Genomic DNA, 23,161 nt, shown 5'->3' with positions numbered 1-23,161 from the left:
GATGTGCTTCTCATTGATTTATGGGAGTGCACGCATTCATTCCAAGGTCAAAACTGGCCCACAGACAGGCACCTTATTTAAAAAAAAAAAAAAAAAAAAAAAAAAAAAAAAGATGGTAAACTCCAGTCTCTTGGGTGAAAAAATAAAATCCCTGAAATCTGGAGGGAAAGCAATTAAATACCAGCTTTCTTAATGTGCAAAGCAGTAAATTGTTAGTGTAGTGTACTGTAGTGGCTCTAACTGAAGTCCACTTATTTTATGAAACTGTAGAAAACCCAGTGGCAAACATTTATTTTAAAATCTCATTGTGAAAGCAGCTGTATTCCACTTTGGAGAATGCAGCATTGTTGACCCACTAAAAATAATAATCCTGACAGAAATCTAAACACATTGTGGCTGATTACAGAACTAAAAAGGAAGATAAAGCTTTTAATTGTTGTGTTACATTTTAAAAGTCAGTATAATCTCCCAAAATTTAAGCAAATGCAGGTTACAGAAAGTAGGATTGCTTTACTTAACTAACAGAACACTTCCATCAGCGAGAACCAGGATTGATTATACTACTGTAATATCTGCAAAAGGGGAATATTGCAGTGTTTTCTGACTCTCCTCTAAAAGTAGTGCTGTGTATTCACAAACTGTACACTGATATTATAGGTCCAAACAGGTCACTTCAAAACGAAGTCATGTTCCCAAAAAAATTGTTAAAGTTATCTTTTCTAACCCTAACTCTGGATTGAATAGAAGATGCAACTACATCCTTCATGATTCAGCATGCCTTACATAGTCACAACTCCCTTTGAAATAAATGGGAATTTTGGGTGGGCAAGGTATGCACAATTGGGTCCTGAGACTCACAGATCTATACCATATTTGTTATAATACTATGAGGAAATGAGCACTATAGGAATAACAGTAAATAAAAGCCAAGTAAAACTGTAAAATCAGAAACCCCACCAGTAACAGGTTTCAGAGTAGCAGCCGTGTTAGTCTGTATTCGCAAAAAGAAAAGGAGTACTTGTGGCGCCTTAGAGACTAACAAATTTATTAGAGCATAAGCTTTCGTGAGCTACAGCTCACGATGCAGTGAGCTGTAGCTCACGAAAGCTTATGCTCTAATAAATTTGTTAGTCTCTAAGGTGCCACAAGTACTCCTTTTCTTCCTACCAGTAACAGTACTGTTTATTTTAGTTTCTTAGAGTCACTTGTGCACTCAGCATAGACTGTATGAGGTACAGTACATCAAATGAGAAGTGAACACTACATTCAGCATATGTTTGAATCAGTGAATCTAATCTTTTAGAATAGAGGGATTTTCTACATTTGAGCTGGGAGATGAGACCCTCCCCCAGCTCACAAAGGCATTCCTGTGCTAGCTCTGTTTGAGCTAGTGCCTCAATACAGCAGCATGTACCCAGCAGCCCAAGCTGTCTGAGTACTTAGCCAGGAGATTGGGCAGGACTGTACTCAGGGCAGCTAGCTTAAGCAGCCAACTGTACCAGACATATTGCTATTTTTAGGAGGTAGCTCAAACAGAGCTAGTGCAAGCACATCTACTCCCAGGGCCAGATTTAGGGGCAGGCAACCCAGGCGACTGCCTGGGGTGCCGGGCTTGGGGGGCACTGGGCTCAGGGGGTTATTTTTGATGTTAGCAACAAAAGAGAAAATGGAATGTTTGAAGTAACATGTTTCACGTATTCCATTCGTGGATTCATTTTTCACTAACCTCCTAGAATGTTCTGGACCTTTGTAGAACCTCCTACGGTATTCAGAAGTTTAACAACTGGAGGGGGAGGGGCGCTAAAGACATTCTTTCCCTGGGATGTCATTTGGCCTAGGTCCGGCCCTGTCTACATGAGCTGGGAATCAGACCTTCCAGATCAAATGTAGATATACCCATACAGCCACCTTCAGGCTCCCCGATCCAAAAGCCAGAGAGTGAGTGGATCTGTCACCACCTTATAGTCAGAGCAGCCCTGGGGCTTTTCCAGAAGCCAGGGATCAGCCAGGCATAGGGGCTGGCACCCCTTCTGTGTCTTTTGCTCCAGGGGCTGGGAAAGGATAGCATGGGAATCTGCTACATATAAGCCAGCCAGGGCTCTATCCAGTGTTTTCCCCAGGAATTGAAATGGGGGGGGGGTGTTCAAATTTGAAGTGGGGGGGTCAGGGCTGATGAAGGGTAAAACCGTTAGGATGAAGGTGGGCTGTATGGCACCATAATAAAAACTGAAAAATGTTTCATGACCACTTTATTAGATTTTAAAATAATCACACAAATTAAAGTTGGCTACTCGAGCCTTCTATGAAGCACTACATCTACATCCTTCTTGGTTTCTTGTTATAATTTTGCACAACTTTGTTAATGAACTTCTTGAATGCAATGCATTCATCTTTGGTGGCTTCTCGTGTGTCCGGTATTTCCATTCCTTCAATTGATATGCTCATTAGTTCATTCACATGATCAGGCAGAAGGCGACTTCTTTCAAAACACAAAATTCTATTCAATGGATGAAAAAGAATGCTCGACTGTAGCTATTGTGACTGGGAGTAGCAAGAAATGAATTCCCACTTCTTTCAGCCCAGGAAACATAGCATAAAGATTGGGCCAAGCCACTAGTGAAGATAAAAAAAAGAAGCTGAAGTCAAATCTTCATTAATTCATTGTATGATATTCCACTCTGTGTTCAAATTCTCTGTTCTGTCCTGAGCACATGGCAGCCCCATTGCTGGTAGTGTATCATCCACTCAGCTGTCGGCGTTTTATAAGACAGGGATCTGTAAAAGCGTCTTAGAGGTTGAGTAGAATCTAGAAGTTGCTGTTGTAGATTTTTAAGAATCAAGTCTGTTTACTTTTTCAGTTGTCTTGACAAACACTTCTTGTCCTCTTCACTTAAAGATTCAATATAAATGCCTTCATTAGTCAACTTCTGGACTGAATCCTTTGCTTCTTCTAGTACTTTTTCAATGGATAGCTCTCTGGTTGTTCCAAATGTAGCTTCTATTGCTGGACAAAGATCTACTACTGTTGTAGCAGATGCCTGGATGACATTGTTTAATGACCCAAGTGGTTTCAACAGTAGACTTACAAGAGAGAGAATGGTAATAGTCTTCTCTGAACGTAGTAGCAAAAGTAATCCACCAGCCTCACTACTTAGATCCATCCCATCTTGGTAGATACTTTCCAAAGCCAGTAATAATGTCTGGAATAATTTTAAGACAACAGCCAAGGATCGCTCATGAGAAAGCCAATGGGTTTTCCCAGGCTGGACTAATTTGAACTTCAGTCCCAGTGTATCTTCTACACTTTCCAAGATATTCAGTCTTTTTGGACTCTTGCTGAAAAAAAGAATATAATGAAGACATTAAATTTATAGCTTTTTTAATGTCTTTTGAAGAGTCTACAGCTTGTACTAGCGCTAGTTGGAATAGATGACCTCTGCAGCCTGTATAGGAGAGATTAGGGTTACAATTTTCTGAGCAAAGCTTGTGCTCCATCATGTCTTCCACAGAAGTTTGCAGTTCCATCAAATGCACAAGCAGCCATCTGTTTGGGGTCCAATTGACAAGCATTTAACTCTTCTAAGATGTGGGTTGTCACAGATGCAGCCAATCTGTCTTATATAACTTGAACATCTAGAAATGCATCTACTGGCCTACCACTGACATCAAGATAACTTATACAATGACTTAATATTTGATGCCCATTTGCATTGGTGCATTCATCAGCCATGTATGCAAATTTTTTGAATGTGGTGAGAGAGTTCTTCACTTTTTCAACTGTTGAGTCTTTTACTGTTGCACCACATGCATCTAGCCAGTCAGTTGAGTTTCTTGCAGAAAGGTAGTGAGCATTTGCTGGTCTTGTTCGGAACCAGTGTTCAGCTTCAGGATGAACAAGTGACAATGCACTTAACATTGGCATCCAGTTTGTAGTGTGTGGTATCTCTTGCTTAAATAGAAAGTATGATGCCACGGCCATGTTTGTTTGCATGAACTGTGTTGTGTCTCCAGCATTCTTAACAGCCTCATTAACACTCACCAGTGTTGTCCTTGGTCAGTGGAGACTCAGAGTTCAGAGGTGCTTTCACATGAGTTCATCTCCCAGGTGGCAGGCAAGAAGGTACCTTGTGCATTCCACCAACTGCTCACTGTTCACTCTGGCCACTGTTATTCATTGTGCCACCATTCACTCCATCGCTCTGTTGCCAATGGCCCTGCGCCATCACCGTCTGCTGCCACCTGCCACTGTGACCTCTGCGAGTTGGTCTCTTGAGGTTCCACCCAGCTCTCAGTGATTTCAGCTGAGCTCTCAGTGGGGGAACCTCACTGCTAGTGCAGACTGGGCCATCTCTTCCACAGAAACACTGTCCCCAAAACAGGTCTAAGCACTTAGACCTAATTATCAGTGATTTCAGCTGTAGTGGTCACTTAACCAAATAAAAGACCATCTATGGAGCCTAATCAGCTCTGTTTTTAAAACACTGGAGAGGGACAGGTCAAATAGTACTTGTAACTCAGGCAGACCAAGCAAAACACCTGTCCCCACCCTTTCTCTTGATGCCCTAAATCAGCAGAGGTTAAGTACAGTTCTACTGCTCTTTACTCAGACCATAAGAACAACATCATTTCTTTACCCCCACAGTCAAGTGATTTGTAACTCAACCCCAGCCAAATTCTATCACTTGGGCAACACAACTCTATTTGCTGGATACCTAGGTAGATTAGGTGTGAATGTAAATACAATCTGTTCCTGAAGCCTTTCCACCAGCTGATCACTAGCTCTCAGGTCATTTAGACTTCGCTTACAAATCATAATTTGAAATTATTAAGTTGGCCAACATCACCAAAAGGAATGCACTGACATTGTCATAAAAAAACAACAGCTGTATAAGGAAGCTAGTCTATGTTCATACTTTTCAAATCTATTATACTTTTTCAGATACACGTATTTATCATACACTTTATATGCTTTTAAAGTATGTATTAATGTTTCAATTTCAATTCAAATTTCCAAACACTCACTAAAGTGGCAACTCCTCCCCACTAGTTCACAAAATTGGGGGGGGGGTTGTTGGGGAAATTCAGGGGGGGTAAATACCCCATGGGGGGTATAGGGAAATCTCTGGCTCTATGCCATTTAGGGATTCCCCTAGGCAGGGGAATTCTTCAGACAGCAATTTAAGCCAGTTTTACAATTGGCTCTGTGTTGCTGGAGCAGCGCAAAACTGCCCAAGTAGAGGTCAGAATCTGCCTAATAATGTTCTATAACTGTATGTTATATACACATGTGCGTACACACATTATATGATACTTTAATGTTCAGCAACATTCCAAACCACAAGGAAAGGCAGCTACTAAAATAAAATGGTCAGATTTCACAGACATGCAGATTTTGTAAACAAACTCCATTCTGAAAATTGAATAAGCATCACAGAACTAAGAATTGTCTTTTTAAGTAGTGGGAATGGTAGATCCTCTTGGGGACTTGAAACTTGACCTGAGAGTCCACAAGACTGGTCACACCAGTGTTGTGGCTGATCTCTTGTTCATTTTGTTAGGCAATCTTTGGCTTAATTTTGTAGCTCCTAGAGAAATGGGTAACTCAGGGGATGGATGGAATAACTCAGGGGATTGGTAATGGGATAATACTGACTTAATACTAACTGGCCTACGTGAAATGTGTCCTTCTCAGGCCACTCCCAACAAGAAAGAACTGTATGCACATTATTAAAACACCGTCACCATCATTAACTGGCACTGTTCTGGCAGTGTCAACAGAAGGCCAAATTGGCCATACGGTGACTGAGTAACAGCATGGTCCCTTGTTTGCTTCTGAGGAACAGCTACCAGCTTTCTACAGCTGGTTGGAAAATAAATATTTCCCCGCAAATTTTTTTTCCGACTTTTCGGTGAAAAGTTTATCAAAATATTGCCATTCAGAAAAATCACCATCCTGCCTTATTCTCCTACTCTCCTCAATAATCCAGGCTACCTGATCAAACTGTATCCTCTATGATGCTCTAGTTTCAATTTTCAGGTGTTAAGTTTTTCAACAACAAAAAATTCCAAAGAAAGCGGACACTGTTCACAAAAAAAAAAAATCAGTAATCTAATTTTCCATTCAAGGACAAAAAATTTTCAACCAGCCCTAGTTCTGTCCCTTACTTGACAAAACCAGTCTAACCCATTATTATATATTTTATGTTATGCCACAGATTTATATGGCAGTTGAAAGAAGAAATAAAAATAGAGGACTGCCCCAGAGTTATAAATTTAATACCTCAATTACAGCATCAGAATGACAGTGAAAAGGGATTAAGGCAATTGATGAGCTCTCTCTCTCTCTCACACACCCACACCCACTCTTTTTAAAGCCAATTTCCTAACTTGAAGCATACCTCATTCAACATTTGCCCCAGCTGGCCATTTACTCTCCTGGGAAGGAGAACAGGCTACCACCATGTTATAGCACGTCACTTTCCCCTTGTCCATTCTAGTTTTAATAAATATGGGGAAAATATCAAAAGCAGCACCTTCAGTCTGCTTAATGCTTCGACCAAAGCAAACGCAAGACAGAGAAAACCGGAGGCTAAAATGCAGTTGCTGAAAGTGAACAGGGCAACAGCTTCACAACCATCCACAACATTTCCAGTTGCTTCAGAGAGAAGCCAATATTAGAAAATATACATTTAGGCTCTGTTTCAAAGCTTCCTTTGTTTATTATTTTTGGCAACACTTATATCATTATAAAATAAATGGACACTCATGTATTTTTAGATAACTCCAGGCTTACTTCATCAACAGTTCCAAAAATTAGGAAGCATATGTCTGCAGAATCAAAGGCATAGAATGTATTGTAGCTGGGTGAAGGTTTGGTTTTTTTACTAAATAATAGAAACAGCAGTCCCAGTTTTATATTAAAAAGGATAATGCACTTATTTAAAAAGAACTGCCTTCCACAGAAGCCCAGAAATGCACGAGTTCCCCCTCAGGTCTGCTTTTTACACTCCATACATTAGCTTCCCTGAACTGCTACCCCACTGTAAAAAGAATATTTCAATACATCATTCAAACTGGTTTCTTAAATACATTTCAAAAATTTTCCCACCCTTGGGGCACACAGCAAAGCCATCTGTAGACTTTCCCTCATCTTTCTCTGAAATAGTAAGGGAAAGTCTGAGTTTACATTTCTGTACCTTTTTAAGTTCTTACTTCTATTTTTGAACAAAAGCACCACCCTCAACATCTGAACAGTAAAATTTGTTCTTCCCTTTTCACTTGCCTATGCATTATTTAAGAATGCTGCTCTGAATTCTAGCATTAGGGTTTTCCTTGGAGCAACAATCAACAACAGCTTTTTAGTCTGGTACAGCAGGAAATATAGGATATCCAGGATAGTTTCACACATTTGTTTGCTATGTTCATCCTCAACAATTAAATATGATAATCCAATCTGGTGAAAAATAAACTGAAATCAGATCTGCTGCAAAAATTTTAAATGTAATTTTCAGCCTAGCAATCAATGCTTATTCAGTTTCCATGTCATCTCTGTCTTCTTGCTTTGCAGATGCTCAAGTGATGTTAAATTAAACAATTGCACAAAATTTAAGAACTGCAGGAAAATTACCATCCACACTTAATTCTGGAATACAAAAAAGGTCCTTAGAAAACACCCTTCAATTATTATTTTTCCTAATAGCAAAAAGAAAACAATACAAACACTCTCACAGTAAAAGTAGAATACATTTGAGACATTCTACTTGCATCTTACGTCATTTCAAAATATAAGACTACAATGGTGAAAATGAGGTACCCCTAAAATATATTAAAAAGACTGAGCTGCTAATGAAAAACGTCCAACCTCTAAGTGAGCCGTGTATTGAAACAGACAGCAACACTAAAGTACGTATCATTTACAGACACACACAACATCAAACTATTATCTAGTTAGTAGTATACTTTACTGCTAAATTTGTGTAAACTGAAAACACAGGCTTGTAAACCATAGGCTCAAACCTGTAATTATAAACACAAGGAAAAAAAAATTAAGAAATCTTAAACTTACAATGATGGGGTATCATAAATCCAGCACAGCAAGTAGCCCTAAGGATACATTTTAGATTTTTTATCCATGCTCTTTTCTCTCTGATGTGACTATTCAGGCACATGGTCAAGTTGCAATCAGCTTCTCCCTTAGTGCTGTATGAGAGCTGTGCTGATTTATCTAGTCTTTCTGCAGCAGATTAGCACTAATGTTTCTGCTTCTGCATCCTACCTTTCTTTAGCAGTAGGCGCTGCGTTATCATTGGCAATCCAAATTAAAGAGCCAGTAAATGTAGCCCAGAATTTTTTTTTCCTGTGAAACAACTGTTATGCAGTTAGTCCGACACAAGAATACCACTGTTTAATCTACTGACCCTCCTTTTCAATATCCCTGCTGAGAAGGGTGGGTCCAATAAGACCGCAGTAGTCCAAAGGTCTTTTTATGATTTATTCTATTACAAGGAATATACTCTTGTGCAGATGGCCCCAAACAACGGACAGCTGTAATACAGATATTCTTCAGCCGGAAATATAGGATTTTCACTATTTGTAACACAGTATGTACAAATACAGTGAAATCTAGTTTATTCAAAGAACATGGCCAACATGAAATTTAGACAAACAAGGTTTTTTAAAATACCAAGGATGTTGGGGAGACATGAACTCATGTGAATAAGGAAGATTTCACTATATTACAATATATGTGCTTGTTATAAACTCTTTCCTCTTGCTCCTTTTTTGTTTCTAAAATGATATTTTTAAAACATTTGGCCCCTCATTTTTTCTCATGTTGTCCTTAGATTAGGAATATTTTATACTGTAGAACTGATGAAATCAGCATACTTCGCTATAAAATGTTGTAAGAACAAACTGAATGACCGGTTTTGTCTTTCCAGTAAACAAGTAGTATTTTATCAGTAAAATGCCATTTTTAATTCATGAAGTTTTCAGTTCAAACCACCCTGAGACACAATAGTTTAAATTTTCATAAAGACTTTTAAAAATATTTAGGAAAAAAGTAAATGTCTGAGAACATTTATTCATGGAAATTTTGAACATCCTGACAAGTTTGCTCATATCACTGCTCTTCCTAGATGGTTTCTCCTCTTGAATACAGAAAAAGATTAGTATTCCTCTCTGCCCTTAAGAAACAAACATGGTTCTTGAATATTATTAAATAAGCATCCATTCATGCCACTTAAACACTAGGAATATCTGAGAAGCAGACAAGATTCTTGGAGCCCTGATCTCTGATTATTACCGGTATAAACTTTAAATACAAGTTACACGGAGTATTCTAGGCTCAGCATGAAATCACCAAAAAAAGATTTACTATTCTTTTACTATTTTATAATAAGCCCTAAAACAAAACATAAAAATTGCTATTTTAGTTCACTTATTTAATAATAGCAATTAAAAATGCAGCACCTTTCATCTTCTCAAAGTGCTTTACAGATTTTATATATCCCCAGAATTTCTTCACCACCAATGAAGTGTAGCCAGTACACCAATAAATGCAGCAATGGTTCAAAAGCATGCAGCAACACTAAACAACACTTTAGGACAGGAAATAAAGAAGAATACTATATCCAACTCAAACTGACAGAGGAATTTTAAGCAGGCACAATGCAGTTACTCAAATTAGGATTTGTCCTGGACAGACAGATAAACATTTCTACCCTTGCTGCAAAAAGGTATGGTAGAATTTTTAATGGCCACAGGTAAATAGGCCCTCCCTTCAGCTACAAGAGCACCCAGACTCAATAGGGCACTGATTTAACATTGATTCAAAAGAATCACCAATACCACTCCCTTCAGCACTTAAGATTTCATTGGAAGATCTTCCATACAAGTATTGTGCAATACTAAAAACAGAGTCCAGTTACTATTGCATTGCAGTGGTACATTAAGTTCAAATTATATCCGTAGTTATTCAACTGCACAAATACAGTTCAACACTTGCAGACCCTGTGGGATGAAAGTGTTATACAAATAATACATCTTTACCTATCAGAAGTGTGGTCCTTTAGGGTATCTCTACACTATAGCTGGGAAGAGTGATTTCTAGCTCAGGTAGACATACTAGTGTGTTAAAAAGAACAGAGTAGCTGCAGCTAATCCAAGCCATGGCTCATCCTGCCATGGACACACTGCTATTTTTAGCATGATACTTGAGCAGAGCTAGTCCATGTAACTCTACCCGAGCTAGGAATTATACCTTCCAGCTGAAATGCAGACATAGCCTTAGAAAATTAGATTGACCCAGCTATGTCACTCAGGAATGAGAAAAATCCAATCCCCCTAGCAATGTAGTTAAGCCAGCCTAAGTCCCCATGTAGACAGCACTAGATCCTACTGATCACTTCTTTGGGAAGTAGATTACCTACACCAAGAGTATCAAGACTAGGTATCAGATTGACTCAGTCCAAACATGTATCCCCCTTGTGGCCTTGTGTGCCGCTGCAGTTGCCTGCCTCAGTTTCCCTTCAGGTTCTTTAAAATAATATTCCCCTCTCTTGGGACAGGTCTTCACTACCCGCCAGATCGCCGGGTAATGATCGATCTATCGGGGATCGATTTATTGAGTCTCGTCTAGATGCGATAAATCGATCCCCGAATGCACTCCCCGTCGACTCCGGAACTCCAGCTCGCAAGAGGCGGAAGTGGAGTTGATGGGGGAGTGGCAGTGGTCGACTCACCGCCGTCCTCACAGCCAGGTAAGTCGACCTAAGATACGCCGACTTCAGCTACACTGTTCGCTTAGCTGAAGTAGTGTATCTTAGGTCGACCTCCCCCGTAGCGTAGACCAGGGCTTGGAGTCTAATTTATTCTATATAGTCCAGCTCCCAAAAGAGACATTCTTTCACTCAACCCTAGGTTCAGGATTGCCACAGCTCTCCTTTTGGGACTTTGTTGTGGCAGAGCTCAGAGAGCTCTTCCTGACAGAATGTGGAGACTCCTTTTAAGTCACAACTCACTCCCCATTCATTACCAGACAACTCCCTTGACCCTTCCAAGGTGGTTCTAATTACAGTAGGACCTCAGAATTACCAACGCCTCAGGAATGGAGATTGTTCCTAACTCTGAAATGTTCCTAACTCTGAACATAATGTTATGGTTGTTCTCTCAAAAGTTTACAACTGAACATTGATTTAATACAGCTTTGCAACTTTATATCCAGAAGAAAATGCAGCTTTTAACCATCTTAAGTAAAAATGAAACAAGCACAGAAAGTTTCCTTACTTTGTCAAATCTTTTTTTTTTTTTTTTTTTAAAAACTTTTCCTTTATTTTGAGTAGTTTAAGTTTAACTAGTACTGTACTGTGTTTGCTCCCGCCCCCCCTTTTTTTTTGGGGGGGGGGTCTCTGCTGCTGCCTGTATGCATATTTCCGATTCCAAATGAGGTGTGTGGTTGACTGGTCAGTTCGTAACTCTGGTGTTTGTAACTAAGGTTCTACTGAACCCCCAAACACCTGTCTGAGCCAGCTGGAAGAAGGGGAGTCTTGCTCAGTCCACTCTACAAGGTTCTTGATCCCAGGCCTTTAAAGGAACAATGGCCTGGTCTTCCTACATCATCCCCATCCCAGACATTAACTATTCCTTGAGACCATCTTCCTCTCACACAGTGTACATTTTGGTTATTCTTTCAGCTTTCATTCACCTTCCTCAGACACCTGGAATGGGGTAATGGCCTCTCAAACCACCTCCTCTGGCCTTAAACTCCCAGTATCCCATTACACACTCCAACATACATTGAAGCAAACTGACTACATGTAATAAAATTTGCATCACATTACCACTGCTTTGAGCCATCCGATCTCCAGTTTGCTTAATTCCTACTTATTTATTAAAAATTATCTTTGAAGGCTTTAATCTTTTACTGAAACATTGGTTTGGATAAAGAAATTTTGTTCCACATACGTACAGCAAGGAGCAGAAAGAAAGACCAGTGCATCACCATTTTCCCCAGAAAGAGTCATCTGTCCTTTCTAAGCCCCGGTGATTTGCATAAGTTGTTACACACAAGCTATGCAAATGTATAGTTCAAACATGTATATGGATTATATGTACATCTACAGGAAATTACTCAAAGCAATTCTGAGTGTAAAGTCAAACAAATTATCATCTATAATTGAATACATGCAAGTAAGCTTTAATTAAACGTGACTTCTCTGCTGAAAAGGAAAACATTCAAGTCTCACAACAGAAGAAGTTGGCCAATTGAGAAAACAAGCAAGCTTGGCTGCATGAAAAAATTTTAAAAAAACAACAACTCACATTTCAGTTTTTTTTCCAACTTACTCTTGATTCACAAAATCAAATCCCTAAGACACAACAGTGCTTATAAAAAGGTGACAGGCTTGCTACCAAGATCAAATATTAGATATATACAGACAGGCAGAAAGTTTTGGGGTAAAGGGACCAGTGAAATGATTCCTTGGGACGTCTTCATCATATTCAAAAATGCATGGAATCTTCAGGCCATAATCAGACTCCTACCACAGAAATGGAACCCAGCTGCTTTTGCTGGGCCCATGGCATGGGGGCCAACATTTAAAAATGTCCAAATGATAACTTGCCACATAGGATTGGAGTTTGTGGCCTATTTAAGGGCTATGTGTTTGCATACACTGATTTTTAACACTTATCGCGTTTGCAAAATTAACACATCATCATGACGCCCCTAAGAGGTAGAGAAATATGATAATCCTTGTTGAGGAGAAAGTAATGCGGGAAAGGTTAATTGACTTGACTAAGGTCACATAGGAGACCACATCAGAGCCAGGAATCATATTAGACCAGCTTTCTCCTTGTGGCCAGGGATCACTATGACTGCTCAGCAGAAGAGCCAGCTAAATTGGAAGCAACTGTCTGGGAGCCGAGCGGAAGTTTACAATGATCCTACCACTACCAGGGGCAGCCCAGACAGGACTACCAAAACAGCCATGAATTAGTTTGAGGTCCCCCAGAAAATCAAGGGATTATAACATGGGTTTCACTGGTCCCAAAGGGCAGCCACGGGCCTTGCCTAAACTAGAAGGAATTATAGAATGGCTACACCACCAAATCCTCTTTGTGGAGATGCAGAGTGCTTTTGCTGGTATAGTTTATATACATTTTCTGAACAAAATCAACTATACTGGCAAAAGGACTCTTCCCTCCTCCCCCCCTCCCGGGAATAACTGTATTTACACTAGGGCTTTTGCTGGCATAGCTCTGTCTGGTTTGGTGTGTGATTATGCCAACAAAACTTTTACAAGTAGATCAGGCCTAGGTGACTTTAGGAATACTGTGAATAATCAGTGATGTTTAAGGGAAATCAATTAGTAACAACATTTCAACTCCAGGGATCAGTTTACATTTTCCAGACTTTCTTTGCGAGGAAACTGGCAAGAACATTTTTCTAAATGAAAGATGTTTAGCCTTGAAATGTGAGTTCAGCTTTAAAATCCTCCACTCAGTCAAATGAAACGACCTTGCTCCATGGAAGGTGAGCATGGCCCATCAGCAACCACTCTGATGGACACACTGCTCTGTGAAAAGTGGTCTTTGAGATAATATGTTAAGTCTTTGAAAGTCAGTTACTAAAGGCTGCTTTATCCTTAATGGGCCACCTCTTAACTCTTGTTTAGACAAAGCCTCAGAGAAAGCAACAAGTCCAAATCCCCACTGTGGTTGTAGGGAACTGGGATGAACTGCCCAGGGGCTTATCTACACAATCTGTTAGTGCACAACGCACTCTAGCCCACCTCAGGCTAACTGGCCTTATTGACCCTGCTACCGTGCACTAGAAGTTAGATAGTGCACTTGATGTCCTACTGTGAAAAATGGCATGTCTTGGCCTTCAGGCTAACCCAAGGGCACAGCAAAAGAAAGCAGGGGGAGGGGATAAGGGGAGGGTATCTGTCACTCTGGACAGCATGGAGCTGGAACTCTGACTGGGAGGTGAATGCCAGGAAAAGTTCTTTACATACGTGACCGCATTTTTTTTCCTACATCTTAGAATTCTTGTCTAGTTTATGAGAAGTGTGTGGTGGGGCCCGCTTGCTCCTGCCTCTATTCAAAGTTCACAAATGGCTCAGAGATCTTTTTTGCTGGTAAAATGCCTAGTGCGGTTTATTTATAATATTAGTTTTCCACCACCCTTATACACTCTATAGCCTTACCCCTAGAGTCCAAGGGAGCCCTCCATTCCTGAGAGAAGCAGGGAAGAGCAATGACTCTCTCTTCCTTTCCTCTTCTCTTTTTCTGCATTCTCCCTCTTCTACTTCCCTCCTCTGCCTTTCCTACAATCAGCCTAATGGCTGAATTAGCCTCTTAGATCTCCTCAGCTCATCAGTTAGGCACAGCTCTTAATGAGGTCTGCTCTGGAGTAATTAATTAGAGTTGTAGTGACCAGAGTGCTGACTCAGTTGCTGTTGCCCAGAACTCTGTCACAAAGCATAAAATCTAGATTTTTTTTATTTTACTCCATTTTTTTTTTCAATAAAACTTTTTACTAAGAGATTTAATATTGCGGGGAAGATTCTCACTCAGTCCATCTGAGAGGAAAAAGGCATCCTGCAACTTCTAAGGAGAGATACTAAAGTGGTAAAAGTTTCTGGAACCTAAACCTTCAATCTAATCTCACAATCAATGAGGTCTGGGCTTTATAGTGTTCTCTCCGAGGGAGGTGCATTGCAAAAGGCTAAGGCAGGCTGTAACAAGGGCCCAACTCCACACCCATCCTGGGATATTGCTATATAATAAAATTTAAGGGATGCTATGGCTCCAGACATTTAGATTGAGGCTCCTCCACATTGCCTTGATGTTAATTAATTCATAAACCAGTTAAATAAACCTTACCAGACAAACTTATGGGGGAAGGGGAGATTCTTTTAAAAAAAATCATCACCAGATTAGTGGATTACGAAAATGCATTAGATTAAATATATTTGCATTTCATTAAGGTATCTGATATTTATTGTCACGAAATTTCATCTGAAAAATTAACTGAAAAGGACTTTGAGAGAAGCACTATTGTGGATTAAAAACTGGCTAAAGGAACAAAAACGAAAGGTGATTAAACATGGCAACATATAGATAGGGTATCTAACAGATGTGGCAAATTGCCGGTACGATTATGATGGGTCCTGCACTTCCTCTTCTTGGGGGGCGGTTCAGGGCGCAGTTTCCTGCCCCTGAACTAGAGTATCTATTGTCCCACTAGTAACCCAGAGAAGGGTAGTGGAGAGGGAGGGACCCGGGTCTGCCCTCTACTCCAGATCCCAGCCCAGAGGCCCTAGGGATAGTGGTAAACCACTTGAACTAGTGCTTCCTTCCTCTGGGCTACTTCCCTCTCCTGCTCTTCAGCTTGAGGGGCCTCCTGCTCTCTCTCTCTCTCTGCACAAGCGTCTCTTTACCTAGGGTCTTGGTCTTCTAGCCAGCCACGGCACTTCTCCAAGCTCTCCTCTGTTTCAACTCCTCCAAACTGCCCTCTGCTCCAGCTACTTCCCCTGGCTGATTCCGCAGGTGGATGGGTGAGATTCTGTGGCCTGCGTTGTGCAGGAGGTCGGAATAGATGATCATAATGGTCCCTTCTGATCTTAATATCTATGAATCTATGAAGCTATGATTGAAGCAAGGGGGTTTTATCAGGTGATTAGCTTCAGGTGCTCTAACTGGCTTCAGGTGCTTTTAATTAATCTATAGAAACCTTTCTTCCCTCTACAGGGAATAAGGCTTCTCCTCATCCTGAGACTCACATATCTCTCCTATATCACTCTCCTGCTGCCTTCTGGCCATGCTGTATCACACAAAGTACCACATGAACTGGTTTTAGATCCTGTCCTATTTAATATTTTCATTATTAATTTACCAAGAGAGAGTAAACAGCATGTTTGTTAATGAAATACAGATGATCCTAAATTGGAAGGAGTTCTGAACACCTATCAGGACAGGAAAATAATACAAAGGAACCTAGAGAGGTCAAAAACTTTGGAAGAAAATAACAAAATTGAGGTTCAACTTGGAAAAATACATTTTTCTGGAGAAACAATCTGAAAGAGATACTCAGTGGGAAGGAGAAACCTGGGAAGCAGTAATGTTGAAAAAGAACTAAAGCGCATCAGTCACCACACAAATTTCTACCTTTACTATCAGACACCACACAGTTACCAAGCTATAGCCTTTCTAAATATAAGGGGCAAATGCTATCATCTTAAACACTAGTGAATGGTAACTGTTGGCAAATAATGACTCTTTAATAGTGACCACTGCAGGGGAGATAGTAGACAGCAAATTAGACATGTGTTGCAAATATGGCTGCAAATAGGCCAGTGCAATATTGGGCTGTATACAAAAAGAGTCATCATGTCACAGAATAGGTAAGTAACAAATCACACTCCTTGCGACTCTTATGACCACATCTGGAATGCTGTGCTAATTTCTGGGCACCATACTAACAAAGACAGTGACAAATTGAAGTGAGTTCAGGTTATATTAACAAAAAATATCCATACCTGGAGGAACTAGCTTTTCAGGAAAATTAAAACAGACATCTGTAAAATTTGTTGAGAGATGACAAAATGGAGACAACAGTATACAAATATCTGAAGGCTGTAAATGATGACAGAGGAACCATACGGTGATATAAGTAGGAATTACAGGATGAAATTTTAAAAGAGAAAATGTAGTCTGAATATCAGAATTCATTTCTTAAATAATGTGAGATGCATTTGATTGTGGAATATTCTCCCAAGTGCAGCTCCCATCACTTATGATTTTTAAAATTTAGACTAAACAAAACACTAGAGAGTGAACTATATATGAAACAATCCCCCTCTGGCAGGGAGATGGAAAGCATGATCTAATAGGCCTTTTTCATTTCCATTTCTATCTTCTGTGCTATGATCCTCTTTGTTTTCAATTAATTACAAGTCTGATTTAAAAAAAAAAAAAAAAACATATCCTAGTTCTAAAAGAAGGGATGAAGCCGAATCAAGTCCTGAGGGCTGAGAGGAAAGAAGCATGCCAGTCTTTTTATTTATCCAATTCCAGAATTCTCTCTCAGAATGTTGTTTCCTTTTCCCTCTGTATTTAGCACTGCATATATAAACGGCAAGGTTCATTAAAGGTTCCCTCCTCCCAGCCCCCGACCTTTCTAAACTATCAGGTATTGATTGCTGCTGGAGATAGGACACAGGACTAGATGATGTCTTTGTATGATGTGCTAGCAGGGGTTCTCAAAACTTAATTTCACTGCAATCCCCTTCAGACAACAAAAATTACTACATGACCCCAGGAGGGGGAGATCAAAGCCTGAGCCCACCCAAGCCCCTCCGCCTCTGGGAGGAAGGGGCAAAGTCAAGGCCCAAGGTCTTCAGCCCTAGGCAGGGGACCTGTAACCTGAGCCCCACCACCTGGGGCTGAAGCCCCCGGGTAGGTAGGGCTCAGGTTTTGGCCAGCAAGTCTAACGCCAGCCCTGGCGACCCCATTAAAATGGGGTCACAACCCACTTTGGGGTCCCAACACAGTTTGAGAACCACTGTACTAGAGCAAACACTATAGACCAAATTCTACCTTCAGTTACAATGAAATCCGTGGGATTGCATGGATGTACTGTAAATGAAGAAAGAATGTCACCCTATGATTCTACTGGAAATACAGTTTTTATGATGATGTAATTTGCCAGCTCAGTCCAAAAAACCTTGGAATATATAATCTTGCTGATGCTCCTTAACTTGCCACTCACAGCAACTGACAATATAAGAATTCTATCCCACTTCTCTTGATGAAGTAGTCTGATTAGTGACAAGTGCAAAAGAAGAGCTTTGATGTGGCAGTAAAAATGAACAAGATACAAGTCCACAATCCAGGAGATTCAAGTCCTTGTAACCCAGCAGAATCTTTATAGTTAATCTTTTAGTTTAGATAACCAGCATTTTCTTCTGAAATGTATCAAAAACTTCCATATATTTCTATTTATTTTCTTCATGCTGGGCAGTCCTGATTTTGGGGAGTGTGACATGCTTAGAGTTTCCTATTACAGCAAATCATACTTATACAAAGAAAGCCATTAAAATGTGTTCACTTAAAAAGGAATATATTGAATATAAAGACAGTATTAATTATTCTTTAACAGTTTTCAAAACAGGGTCGCTTTTTCTTTCATTAATAAAAGCTTCTTTGGATTTTAGACTGTACAATTTATACTGCATTTCTGCAATGTGGCAATAACTTTGTGGCCTCACATATCCTTTTCGTAAATGAAATCTTGGACAATTTAAATAAAAATGCCTGAACTTTGCAAGATTCTGTTAATTTTAGCTAAATTTTGACATTTATCTGCCAGTTATAGAGGTAGTTTAAAAAAACAAACAAAGAAGCACTATGTAATCATTCCATCTATAAGAATTTATAAAAACATAGTATAGATAATACTAAAATGGTTAAATAAAAACCATAAAAACAATAAAAACATTATGATATGGGATCCATTTTTCAAAGAGTTGTAATCAATCCTTCACAATTGAAATTCATAACTAGAACCCTGCAAACACTATGGGACAAATTCTGCCTTGGATACATGAGCAGCAACCATTGGGCTAAAGCCACTACTGACGTAAGCAAACATCTTTCCATTTGATCTATTGACTTCAACTAGAAGCTGTTCATTCGTATCTGAGAGCAGAATTTGACCTTTAAAAAGTTCAGGGTTGGTATAAAAGCCCCATGCTACGTAATGATGCTTTCTGGCCCTCCACTTCTCAATTCAGACCTAGCTCTAGTCATTACAAAGGTCCATGGAAATCAACCTAATCCCCACAGTAAGACTACAATTTTCCAAGTAAACCATAGGTAAAGACCTCTTTTACTTCTTATGGGTGTGTGTGTGCGTGTGTGTGTATATATATAAACTATAGCAGATTTCCTAGACAAAGCAAGGGAATTTTCTGACTTCTGCAGCAAAAGTGAAATGCCAAGAAGTGAGATAATATCAAAATTAGAACAACAACATGTAACAAGCTATTTACACCATCTTAGAATCTGGCTTATATAGATATTGATCTTTCTTAAAAGGCTCCATTGACCTCTAAACATGTGTTTCCCTTGCATAAAGAACTAGTCATAACTAACACTTTAAGGGCCAAACTGAGTCCCTGTGTAACTGAGACAGACTTTATGCCAAGTATAAATTTGGCCCTTAAAATGTTAATGGAACTTTATGCATGCCATGAACACTGAAAGAAAGTATACAGCAACACAGGTGTAAGTAATACTTTATGAATATATGCAATCACTGCTCCAGAGACAGTTTCAGAATTATCTTCTTGTTTGGGCTGAAACAGGAACAGAATAGTGCAGGGCATACAGTCTGCCTTACAGTGCCAGCATGCCTTGTTACACAAGGACTCTTGAACCTTTTTCTGAAGCATTTGGTACTGGACAGAGTCGGAGACAGAATACGCACATATGTCCCGCTGGATGGATCCTGTATAGCAATTATCTTCCTATTAAGAAGAGATTTCCTTTTAACTTTGATACAATTTCATTTCTAAGTGTCAGATTATACTGGTGCATATGGAATTTGTATATTTTGTAAAGCTTTAAATTGACTTACTTGAGCATATCTACTGCTTTTAATTTATATATAGATATACATATGCCTATACCTGTCTGCTTTACATGGAGCCCCTGAACAACTGGCCCTCAAATCTACTGTACAACCCAACCCTCTCATTTCTTGTCATCTAGGTAAAGGTGTGGAAATAATAAAGAAATGGCAAAAGGTGTAGAGAACATAAACCTGGTGTCAATAGATTATGAGATGGCCAAACTGCAGGTCCTAAAAGGAAGCAAGAAGTAGTAATCTGAGATGAAATCCTGGCCCAACTGAAGTCAATGGAGTAACTCCGATGGACTTCAATAAGGTCAGGATTTCATCCATGGTAGCGGGGAGAAACCAGCCTAAAGGAAAGGGCAAAGAGTCCCCTGCTTATATCCTAGAAGGGGAGAACTTCTATTTTAAAACTTGGAATATATTCTGGGGAAAGGAAAGGCTTTTAACTGAACTGTTATACCCTAGGCAGGCCAAGAATGTTTTAAAAAAAAATTAGACCATTTCTTATACTACACACCTAGATTACATTTAAATAGTTGGATTTGTTTAGATGCAGGTTACTGAAGCCTCTGGGAAGGGGAAACCAACAATAAGAAGGTTTTGTAAGGCATGCCGTATGTGTTATTTACAAAAATATTTCAAAAAACTAAGCTACACTTATCAGAAAAGTGAACAATACACAATCTGATGCACTATGACTGCTTTTCCGTTTGTTTGCTTTCTTCTTCTGCATTAATCTGCAAAAAGAGCTCCCACTGTTTATTATCAAGGACATGTACATGAATTTTTTTAAATTGCCAGCATCTGAAACGGATGGATTAAAAATGTAAAAGTGAAAACATATATTGATATAATAAATGATATATTATTTTTCTTGTCCATTATAAGCATAAGCACCAAGCACACAGAGGTAGTATGCTGTTTAAAACAATGCCTTTAAAGGGACACACTGAAATACCAAGAACTGTAGAATTATATAAAACAGAAGTTTCAGAGTAGCAGCCTTGTTAGTCTGTATTCGCAAAAAGAAAAAGAAGTACTTGTGGCACCTTAGAGACTAACAAATTTATTAGAGCATAAGCTTTCGTGAGCTACAGCTCACTTCATCGGATGCATTTGGTGGAAAAAACAGAGGAGAGATTTATATACACACACACACACAGAGAACATGAAACAATGGGTTTATCATACACACTGTAAGGAGAGTGATCACTTAAGATAAGCCATCACCAACAGCAGGGGGGGGAAAGGAGGAAAACCTTCCATGGTGACAAGCAGGTAGGCTAATTCCAGCAGTTAACAAGAATATCAGAGGAACAGTGGGGGGTGGGGTGGGGGAGAGAAATACCATGGGGAAATAGTTTTACTTTGTGTAATGACTCATCCATTCCCAGTCTCTATTCAAGCCTAAGTTAATTGTATCCAGTTTGCAAATTAATTCCAATTCAGCAGTCTCTCGTTGGAGTCTGTTTTTGAAGCTTTTTTGTTGAAGGATAGCCACTCTTAGGTCTGTGATCGAGTGACCAGAGAGATTGAAGTGTTCTCCAACTGGTTTTTGAATGTTATAATTCTTGACGTCTGATTTGTGTCCATTCATTCTTTTACGTAGAGACTGTCCAGTTTGGCCAATGTACATGGCAGAGGGGTATTGCTGGCACATGATGGCATATATCACATTGGTAGATGCGCAGGCGAACGAGCCTCTGATAGTGTGGCTGATGTGATTAGGCCCTATGATGGTATCCCCTGAATAGATATGTGGACAGAGTTGGCAACGGGCTTTGTTGCAAGGATAGGTTCCTGGATTAGTGGTTCTGTTGTGTGGTGTGTGGTTGCTGGTGAGTATTTGCTTCAGATTGGGGGGCTGTCTGTAAGCAAGGACTGGCCTGTCTCCCAAGATCTGTGAGAGCGATGGGTCGTCCTTCAGGATAGGTTGTAGATCCTTGATGATGCGTTGGAGAGGTTTTAGTTGGGGGCTGAAGGTGATGGCTCGTGGCGTTCTGTTGTTTTCTTTGTTGGGCCTGTCCTGTAGTAGGTGACTTCTGGGTACTCTTCTGGCTCTGTCAATCTGTTTCTTCACTTCAGCAGGTGGGTATTGTAGTTGTAGGAATGCATGATAGAGATCTTGTAGGTGTTTGTCTCTGTCTGAGGGGTTGGAGCAAATGCGGTTATATCGTAGCGCTTGGCTGTAGACAATAGATCGAGTGGTATGATCTGGATGAAAGCTAGAGGCATGTAGGTAGGAATAGCGGTCAGTAGGTTTCCGATATAGGGTGGTGTTTATGTGACCATCGCTTATTAGCACCGTAGTGTCCAGGAAGTGGATCTCTTGTGTGGACTGGTCCAGGCTGAGGTTGATGGTGGGATGGAAATTGTTGAAATCATGGTGGAATTCCTCAAGAGCTTCTTTTCCATGGGTCCAGATGATGAAGATGTCATCAATGTAGCGCAAGTAGAGTAGGGGCATTAGGGGACGAGAGCTGAGGAAGCCTTGTTCTAAGTCAGCCATAAAAATGTTGGCATACTGTGGGGCCATGCGGGTACCCATCGCAGTGCCGCTGATTTGAAGGTATATATTGTCACCCCATGTGAAATAGTTATGGGTCAGGACAAAGTCACAAAGTTCAGCCACCAGGTTAGAAATATCATATTTTTATATTGGAATGTTGGAAATATTCCTTGAGTCTGAGACGTCGAAAATAGGATTCTAGGTCACCACAGAACTGTATCATGTTCGTGGGGGTGGAGGGGCATCCTCTACAGCAAACAGGGAAAGATTAAGAATGAGCTCTCAAAACTGGATACTCTCATAAAGAACCAACCTTCCACACAAACTTCCTCGTGGCTGGACTTTACAAAAACTAGGCAAGCCATTTACACCACACACTTTGCTTCTCTACAAAAGAAAAAGGACACTAAGCTATCTAAACTACTATATGCCACAAGGGGCCACAATAATGGTTCCCGTAACCCACCCAGCAATATTGTTAATCTATCCAACTATACTCTTAGCCCAGCAGAAGAATCTGTCCTATCTCGGGGCCTCTCCTTTTGCCCCTCCACCCCCACGAACATGATACAGTTCTGTGGTGACCTAGAATCCTATTTTCGACGTCTCAGACTCAAGGAATATTTCCAACACACCTCTGACCAACATATTAACCCACAGAGACCTTCCTGCCAACACTACAAAAAGAAGGATTCTGGGTGGACTCCTCCTGAAGGTCGAAACAGCAGCCTGGATTTCTACATAGAGTGCTTCCGCTGACGTGCACGAGCTGAAATTGTGGAAAAGCAGCATCGCTTACCCCATAACCTCAGCCATGCAGAACACAATGCCATCCACAGCTTCAGAAACAACTCTGACATCATAATCAAAAAGGCTGACAAAGGTGGTGCTGTCGTCACCATGAATAGGTCGGAGTATGAAGAAGAGGCTACTAGGCAGCTCTCCAACACCACTTTCTACAAGCCATTACCCTCTGATCCCACTGAGAGTTACCAAAAGAAACTACT

At 40.1% G+C, this 23,161-nt stretch overlaps 1 protein-coding gene across 6 annotated transcripts in view; it reads right to left on the bottom strand.

The window, feature by feature from the left end:
• RAPGEF4 (Rap guanine nucleotide exchange factor 4) overlaps positions 1 to 23,161 on the bottom strand; it is a 219,104-nt gene that overhangs the window by 146,053 nt on the left and 49,890 nt on the right. The window contains exon 1 of one of the 6 annotated variants that reach the window (XM_038422203.2): positions 8,066 to 8,388. The exons of the other annotated variants lie outside the window; for them this stretch is intronic. The gene's annotated coding sequence lies outside the window, so the exon portion shown is untranslated. Of the gene's footprint in view, positions 1 to 8,065; positions 8,389 to 23,161 lie in introns of those variants that run through there. 6 annotated transcript variants of the gene reach the window in all.

Source organism: Dermochelys coriacea, chromosome 11 (assembly GCF_009764565.3).
Source record: "Dermochelys coriacea isolate rDerCor1 chromosome 11, rDerCor1.pri.v4, whole genome shotgun sequence".
In the NCBI taxonomy this organism is placed as follows: Eukaryota; Metazoa; Chordata; order Testudines; family Dermochelyidae; genus Dermochelys; species Dermochelys coriacea.
This window is presented reverse-complemented; position numbering and strand designations above follow the sequence as displayed.